We start from the raw sequence: 8,459 nt of genomic DNA, 5'->3' as shown, positions 1-8,459 counted from the left end.
ATAAGGCGTGGCTGGCAATGCGCGTGTTTTTGTGCATTAAAGTATTTATTTAGGTACTTAAAATACAAACAGAAAATAAACTTAAGAACCAGTTTCACGACCTCATTCGAAAGAATTTGGCTTTGATTTTAAATAGAGACTAGCTTGCATGGAGTTAATGTGATACCGAGTGAGAAAATAGGTCCAAAGCTAAAATTATATGGCACACATTAGGAAATTATAAATATGAAATATGCAAAATTAAACGAGAATCGGATTGCGTTGTTTATAAAATGTGTGTTTCAATCTCCGTTATCTCTAGCACCGAAATCCCGGTAAAAAATATTGATATCCATAACAGCTTCAGAACGATTCTAAAAGACTCCTAAAAAATTAAAAAAATATCGCGCAAAATCGTGATAGTCCACGGAAAATCCCGGAAACTTCAGAAAAGAATCCTTTAGATTCGAAAAACACTCCGAAATTGTTCCGAAAACATTCCGTAAAAGTCCGAAACTATTCCAATAAAATAATATAAACAGACCTGAGAGCTCCCGAAAAATGTAAAAAAAAAAATTTCTATGTACCGAAAATTTCCGAAACAATACGCTGAAATTCCGAAAACATTATGAAAATTTCCGAATATATCAAAAAAATTCCTACTATGGATTCCGAAAACTTTCTGAAAAGTTCGAAAAAGATATCAATGAACAAAAAACCAAAAATTACTGAAACTAAAAAAAACGAAATACGAAGAATCCCTAAAAAATTTCGGACAACGTCGAAAAGGTTCAGAAATGTATTGAGAAGTCTTGAAAAAAGAAAACTTGTGAAGCTTGTCGATTTTTTATGTATCTAAAAAAAGTTCCAATAAATACCGAAAAGTTTCAAAACCACTCCTAAAAATTCTGAAAACATTCCAAAAAGTTCGAGAAAATTTTCCAAAAAGAGAAACGAAAAATAAAAGAAAATTATCCAAAATCAACGCGATTTTTTAGCAACTTAAAACTTACACTTTATTATACTAAAATTTAATAATTTATAAAACTGCATACAAAAAATTATTCTAGAAATTAAAATTGAAATGCACAGAAATGGGATGACAAGTTTGTGGAATTTTTATAATGTTTGTACAAAGTCTGCAATTTAGATTTATATGATATTTGTTAGAAAAAGAGCTATACTTTTATATAAAATAGTGAACCTTAAAAAAAGCAAAGGAAAAGTAGTCAAAACTGGTAAAAATGTTGATATGCTAACTTTTGTGCCGGGGTGTAAAACCGGTCTAATTGGCCGATTCCAATACGAAAGAAAAAAGTTTGTAATTAGCCCCTAAATCTCTTACTCCGGGATCATTTTGGTATCCTTTTAATTCAGGGACCGAATATAACAGTTATTGATGAAAACCGTCAAGGGAAAATTCACTATAAAGGAAATGTTCTACAACTAATAGACTCAAATTTGAAAATAAAGTTTTATTTTTATATAATTAAGAAAAAAATACAACTATTTCTGATTTTTATATTATAAATCCAAAATAACAATTATTTTTGCATTTTTACATTATATGTCTCAGATAACAGTTATTGAAGACTTTTATTTATAAAAGTCACCAATAAAAATCAGTCAGTGACTTTTAGTTTTAAAGGTCATCAATATAAATCAGTCACCGACTTTTATTTTTTAAATCATTCGTATAATTTCATTAATATTTTTTGCAGTTAAGAAGGTGTTGGGAAACAAAAGTTTACTACGACTTATATAAATGACTTTTATAAGTATGATTTAAATAATTAAGGTCAGTGACTGATTTTTATTTAAGGCTTTTAAAAATAAAAGTCTTCGATAACTGTTATTAAGACATATAATTTAAAACTTAAAAATAACTGTTCTTTGTAGATGATTTAGATAAAAATCGAAAATAATTGCGGTTATGCGGTAAAAAAAAATAATTGTTAAAGAGCGATATTTTTTAATAAAAGTTGTAACAATTGCGGTCTTTGTTTTAATTTGATAAAAGCTACAAACGTCTTTAGGAATATGGAAAAATCATGAGCTACTAAAAATATTAATCTTAAGGTAGCTAAAATTGAATGGAAACGGTTATAAATTTAGTTAACTCAATTAACTATTTTTTCAACGATATAATGTTTGAAAAGTCATTAGCAAAATTATGTTTTTCTCTCAAGGATGAAGACTTTTATAAACTTTTTCTCGCGACCCTGCCTAATGTATATACAATTTTGTGAAACAATTAAGAATTCGCTTATTTTTCTTCAAACTATCACCAAAAAAAATAATTGAAGCTATTTGCTCTTATCTTATCTTCTTCGGTAGCATACACAACTTTGAGAGAGAAACTCACGAACGTTTATCAATTTACAAAATTAAAATTATTATTGCCACTTGTAGTGGAAATTTTTTGCTACATACATATATCAAAATTATCTACTTACTTTGGGCAACGGCGAGAGCGCCGCACTAAACGGCAAACTCATATAGTCTTCACTGAAAATGTTATAGTTGTCCAGCGTCATAATTGTAGATGTTGCGGTATTTTCACAAAGAAATTTATTGTTTTTATTTTCAAAATGTTTTCGAAAGTTTTTTTTTTGTTTTTTTTTCCACCCAGAAAAATCCAGCAATCAAGAAAAAATCGTGAAATTCACTACTTCCCGTATTTTTCAATTAAAATTTCAACTTTTCTTACATATATCAATTCAGTAATTAACGTTTTAAGGCAAAACAAAAATTTGCTTCCAGAAACGTATATACGCAAAACAGTTGCTGTCTTTATGCTTTGCGGTTTTGGCCAAGTTTACACGAATACAAACACGTGCGCGCATACAAACTCACATGTATGTGTGTAGTAAAAGTCTGTGCATGTATGTACATATGTACATATGTAGTTGGATTAGCGTTTAAATGCCACACACGGCCAAATAAACAGATGACTCAAATACGTTTTCTAGCGAAAAACTTTTTATAAATAAATATTAACAGCACACTGTTTTTGCAATTGTTGTTGTCTCTGTTTTAGTAGTTGTTGTTTGTGCCGATTTGTTTTGCTTGTCTTTTTTGGCTTGGTTGTGCTCGTATTAGGCTGCGCAAAAACAAATTCCACCAACCAATTGTCGACCAGTCGAACCAGTCTAAATTGCACCAATTTGAATGCGCTCTTAAAATATTTATTTATGTATTTCTATTTATCTCTTGTTAACTTGCACGCAATTTTTAGCTAAAAGTTTCAACTTATCTCGCTTTTTTTTTGTAATTATTATTTATTATTTTTTGTTTGTTTTTAATTGCGCGCACGCATGGCGGCCAAGTGCCAGATAATTTGAGTGCCTTTAATGATTTTCTTTTTCCGGTTTGACACTATTCGTGGCGTACACACTGATGAAATTAATTAAAATAAAAATAATACTGCAAACCGTTAATTACGCTTTGTTGCTGATAATGTATGTTCTTGTTCTTTTTCTATTTTTCAATTAAAAAGCGCGTACTGATTGTGATTTTTGCGCACTTTGTTTTGGTTGGCACGACGTATACGTGTTCAATGGCGGCAACGATTTCTCCACCTTTTCGTACTATTGTCTTCAACGTATTGGAATCGACTGAATGCGTCATCGCTATAAAATTTCGTTTTTATATGAAATGTCCCCAATGAGTGAAATCAACGACAATACGATGATAGTGCATTTGCGAAAGCGAAGGCGATGGCGGCGGCAATAACAGATGAGTGAACGACGACAATATGTGCATACAGATGTGTATGTATTTATGTGTGTAGGTATACTCAAAATCTCTCTTCAATACGGCATTTTGCTCAAAACACTCTACTTCGCTACTTCTCACAACTTGCTTAACCACTTTGCCAATTCTACTCAAACTCAGTATAGTTGCGCAGCTTTTGTCCGTCGGGGCGTATGAGTGATATCAAGCATTTTGGGCACTCACTCTAGTATTGCTTACACAGCAGGAGGCCAATGCGCATTGCTTTTTGAGTGAAATTTTGTAAGGCTATTGAAATCTGTGCCAAAAAGCGGCTGCTAATTTTCATGTTAGCATGTGGTATGTAGGATTTTATGATAATTTTATGATAATTTTGTCGATGTCGCTGGGTCTTTTGCTTTTGGAATTTCCTATGGCACAGTTGAGTGGTGGTCACTCGCGTGATTTTTCGCTTGTGTGAAACGTGTGCAGAAAGAGATGTACGTGGACAATTCTCAAATTTAATGTGTTGTTAGAATTTCTTTCCTTTATAGAAATATTTTGATTTTTTCTCTCTATATGTATGTATGTACATATATATGTACATTAGGGCATTAATTTGGCAAACTCCTAATTGATTTTAGACCCATGGTTTTTTCGGCAAATTAGCTTATAATTACACGTTTAATCCTCCTGTGCTATACGCGTATAGCCAAACAAAATTTACCCGCCATAATGTACATACATACATTCATATATGCGCATTAGGGTGGTCCTTAAATGTAGGAAGTAAATTTTTACATCAGATTTCCTAAGCTTAACCTCTACGTCGCACAGTGTAAGATTTTACCCATCTAGCTGCTTTTAATTCTGTAATTCGAAAACTATTGAAGATAGATTAATGAAATTTTGCACAAGGTGCGTTATAAGATAGGCGAAGCTTTTTACAAAAAATTGGTAATTTATAGTTACTGTCAGGCCACCCTATTATATAACTGCAATTTTTAAAAATGCAAAAACTGCAAATATTTAACTAACTACAAAGGCTAAAATGACCAAAATTGATATTAAGAATTTCCCTATAACAAGAAATTATAAACTGACAGAAATGGACTTAAAAATAAATATATTTTTTTAATTATGGGCGTGGAAAATATCGATAAGAAAGTCAAGTTGGGTCAACAAAATTCCGTTATAAGTTCAATATTTCTTGCTCTATTTACAAAAATGGGATACCATTGGAAAGGTAATGAATCAGGGTTTCTCTATGCAAAGCAAATATACAAGAATTTGTCTCGGTCGAGATAAAATGCAAATGAATTACTCGAAGAAAATAAAATTCCTAGTAGGCCAGAAAAAAGAAAATTTCATCAAAAACCTGCAATTTCCAGCAGCTAAAATTGTGTTGTATAAAGTCTAAGAGGAGTGGCAAATAAACTGAGATACAAACTTTATCGAATAGTGGCGGATAACGAGTTTTCGGGTCTAATAAAAATAATAATTTGCTAAATATAAGTCTAAGTCAACATCGTTTTACTTTAACATGAAATACTAAGACCTAGTTTACTAAAATCGCAAAAATGTATATTCATTAAAAAGAGCATACCTAAAAAAAATAAGACCAAAATGATATTTTAGCAATGGTTGCATAAATCACATAACACCGACAAATTAAACATTGAGATTCAGTTTCAAATATACAAGTTTAAATATTATTGTGCTCAGTAATTTTCCAAATCAAACCCCGTCCAGCCATACACTTTGATTTAAGTTTTTTAGTTGTTATTGTTTCGTCTTTATCAGGCATTTCTAAAAACATTCTTGACGTTGTTTTTAAATTTGGCGACATAAAATAATGTAATTAATCTTTTCTAGAATATGGAAATGATACACTGTGCGTCGATGCCACTATAGTCGAAGATATCACATATAAATTTTGGGCCCGATTGGAGTCGGTAAAAGCGTGTCGCACAGCGGTAAAACTTCAGATTACCCCATGAAAACGTCTTAACCGACTGCAATAGAAGAAGAATCAGACTTTGCATCCTTTGCGACACGCCTTAACCGCCTCCAATCGAAACCAAAATTTATATGTGATTTCTGTGATCGTGGTGTTACCGATTGAGGGGTGACAATGAAAAACATCGTTCATTTGATTTTTTAAGAACCACCCTAATGCACATACATATGTATGTATGTATATAAGAAACTTTCGACTCCTCGATTTTGTACAGGAAGTAATATATTGAACTCATTCCAATTACGTAAATTTATGATCGGGACTATTACAAAATAAATGACAGTCCTAGCGAAGGCTTAAAAAATCAAAAAGAAAATATAAACACAAATTTTCTATGTGATATGAATACGTATTTACCTACAAAAAAGGTAAAAATAACCACTCGTGCACCATACGCAGTCATCTGACACGTTACGGGCATGTCTTAACTCATTTAAAAGTAATTAAATATTGGTGTGGGAGATTTTTACACAGTACTCCTTATGCACATATACATATGGGCGATTCCACCGTCACGGGTGGGACAATTTTACCTAAAAAAAAATTTTCTTGTTTAAATTTAAGTATAAAGTACTCAACAATTCTACATTTTGATAAAACAACACCTAATTGGCTGTTATAAGAGTTATAAAAAAAAAACTGGAAACAAATTCCAGCTTACTTTCATATGGAAAAAATCTGAGTTATTTCTTCTGTCACGAGTGGGACAAAAAAACGAACCTGATTTTTGGAGCAGATATATTTTACGGAAAGTCTGCGAATGTACTTCACTTTTCTGTGTGAACTTGCTGTCTTATAATAAAAGAAATAACCACAAATACAAACAAAGCATAAATAACAACAAAAATTATTGCTTTATTATAAAAAAAAATCCGGAACTCCTCTGTCGCGGGTAGGAGAACCTTTTTCACGGGCGGGACACGTACGATTTTTTTATAAGAAAAGGAGTCTTTAGTGTGATCCATATTAAAGATTAGTTATTAAAAAATGTACGAAATCAAGTAGAGGTTCAATTGTCTTAGGATAAGTGCGTTTTATACAAAAGAAAATGCCTAGCACCGTCAGGCAAAAAAAAATTATTTAAAAACCAACGCGATTTCCTAGCGTCTTGAAATTTTCACTTCCAGCTACTTAAATTTAATGGGTTATAAAACTGTATTCTAGAATTGTTCCAAAAATTCTGAACAAAACATTTAAAATTTTTGGGTGTACTTGTTTAAGCTTTGTTGAATCTTTTATAATTTTGTACGAATTTAGAAATGTGGATTTATGTGGCTCTGGTTATGTAATGTGCTAGACTTAAAAAAAAAAACTATAAACAAAAGAATAAACCAAAACTGGTCAAAATGTCTCTTGACTTAATCAGCTGACCACAAGGGCATATACATAGCTAATGGGCGAGTCGGCGCTTCCCCCCTCCTCGCCTGCGTCCACCACAAACATTATGATTTTTTCAAATGACAATGAAAAAAATAGTAACTTCAGTACTTTTTCGCCTAAATAAACATTTTAAGGTTAAAATTGTTCAAATACTAAATTTATTTTTTATTGTACTTGTTTCTGATTGAAATAAATGCAAGAAGAATGCTTTAGAATTTTCTTCTGCCGAGTGAAGGCAGTGACGCTCACAAAAAAAAAAAAACAACTCGTGAAATTTGCTCATATTCGATAAACAAGTTAAAGTGCAATAATGTCCTTACCTATTTTTTTATTTGAATTTAAACAAATTATTTTGACTAGAATAAATGAAATTCCCTGTATTTTTTAAACTAAAGTAAATTTTTGTTTTGTTCTAAGGCGACCTTTAAGGCGTCCCTTATCATTTTCCAATTGAGCTCAAATTTGGCGTTCTGTCACGACTTCCAGGGATATAACTTTCATTGACCCGTGGACATTATTTTAGATTTAATTTGCTCGCTGATCCAAAATTTGCAAAATAAAATGCCCGGAAAGTCGTATGGAGGATACTAGTGTCATGAATCAAATTATTATTCTATTTGGCGCTAAAAATCAGCCAACATCCCGTTTTTTCATAACTCTTTTATATGCATCTTGATTTTAAATTATGATATAACGTTGAAAAGATATTTTTAAGTATGGCCAAGCCGATTTTGGTTTTTATCACATAGCTAGGACACACATTTTTATGCTCTCAAAATTTTTCGAAAATAATGGAGGAAGCAGATTAATGTACTTCTTCGTAAAGCAATCATTGCCTTGAGCACAGAATAGCTTTGTTGCAATTCCATGCATACGTATAATCTTATCGCATTTTTCTTATCTTGTGCTGATATTTACACTTATGCAGTTTTTCCGTTTCCGATTAATTACATTTGCACAACCCAGTCATATTATATCTATGTACATATGTACATACATTAGACTGCATCACCAAAAAAGTTGCAGTTTTTCAACCGGAATTACAATATTTATTATATTTTAAGACGTCCACCAAAATATTTCGGAAAAATATTAAGATTTAGGCGAGATGGACCCATTTGAAAATACTAACAAAAAATGAGTTTTTTAATGAATAAAAATAGTTTCTTAAAGAACTTTTTGAAAAAATTCCCGTCAGATGACAAAACAGATTAGGCTTAAAAAATCAGCATACAAGTATTTAAAAATCTTTTCAACAGAATCGTAATAATGAGATTTTTGATTTAAAGTTTTTCTTATACCAATCTTCAAAAAAAAAATTAAAAAGCGACATGAAAAATCTCGTTGTTACGATTTCGTTCAAAAT

Source organism: Rhagoletis pomonella, unplaced genomic scaffold, assembly GCF_013731165.1.
Source record: "Rhagoletis pomonella isolate Grant_MI unplaced genomic scaffold, Rhpom_1.0 Rhpom_scaffold_00004, whole genome shotgun sequence".
In the NCBI taxonomy this organism is placed as follows: Eukaryota; Metazoa; Arthropoda; class Insecta; order Diptera; family Tephritidae; genus Rhagoletis; species Rhagoletis pomonella.
Note: the sequence above shows the minus strand (reverse complement) of the source record.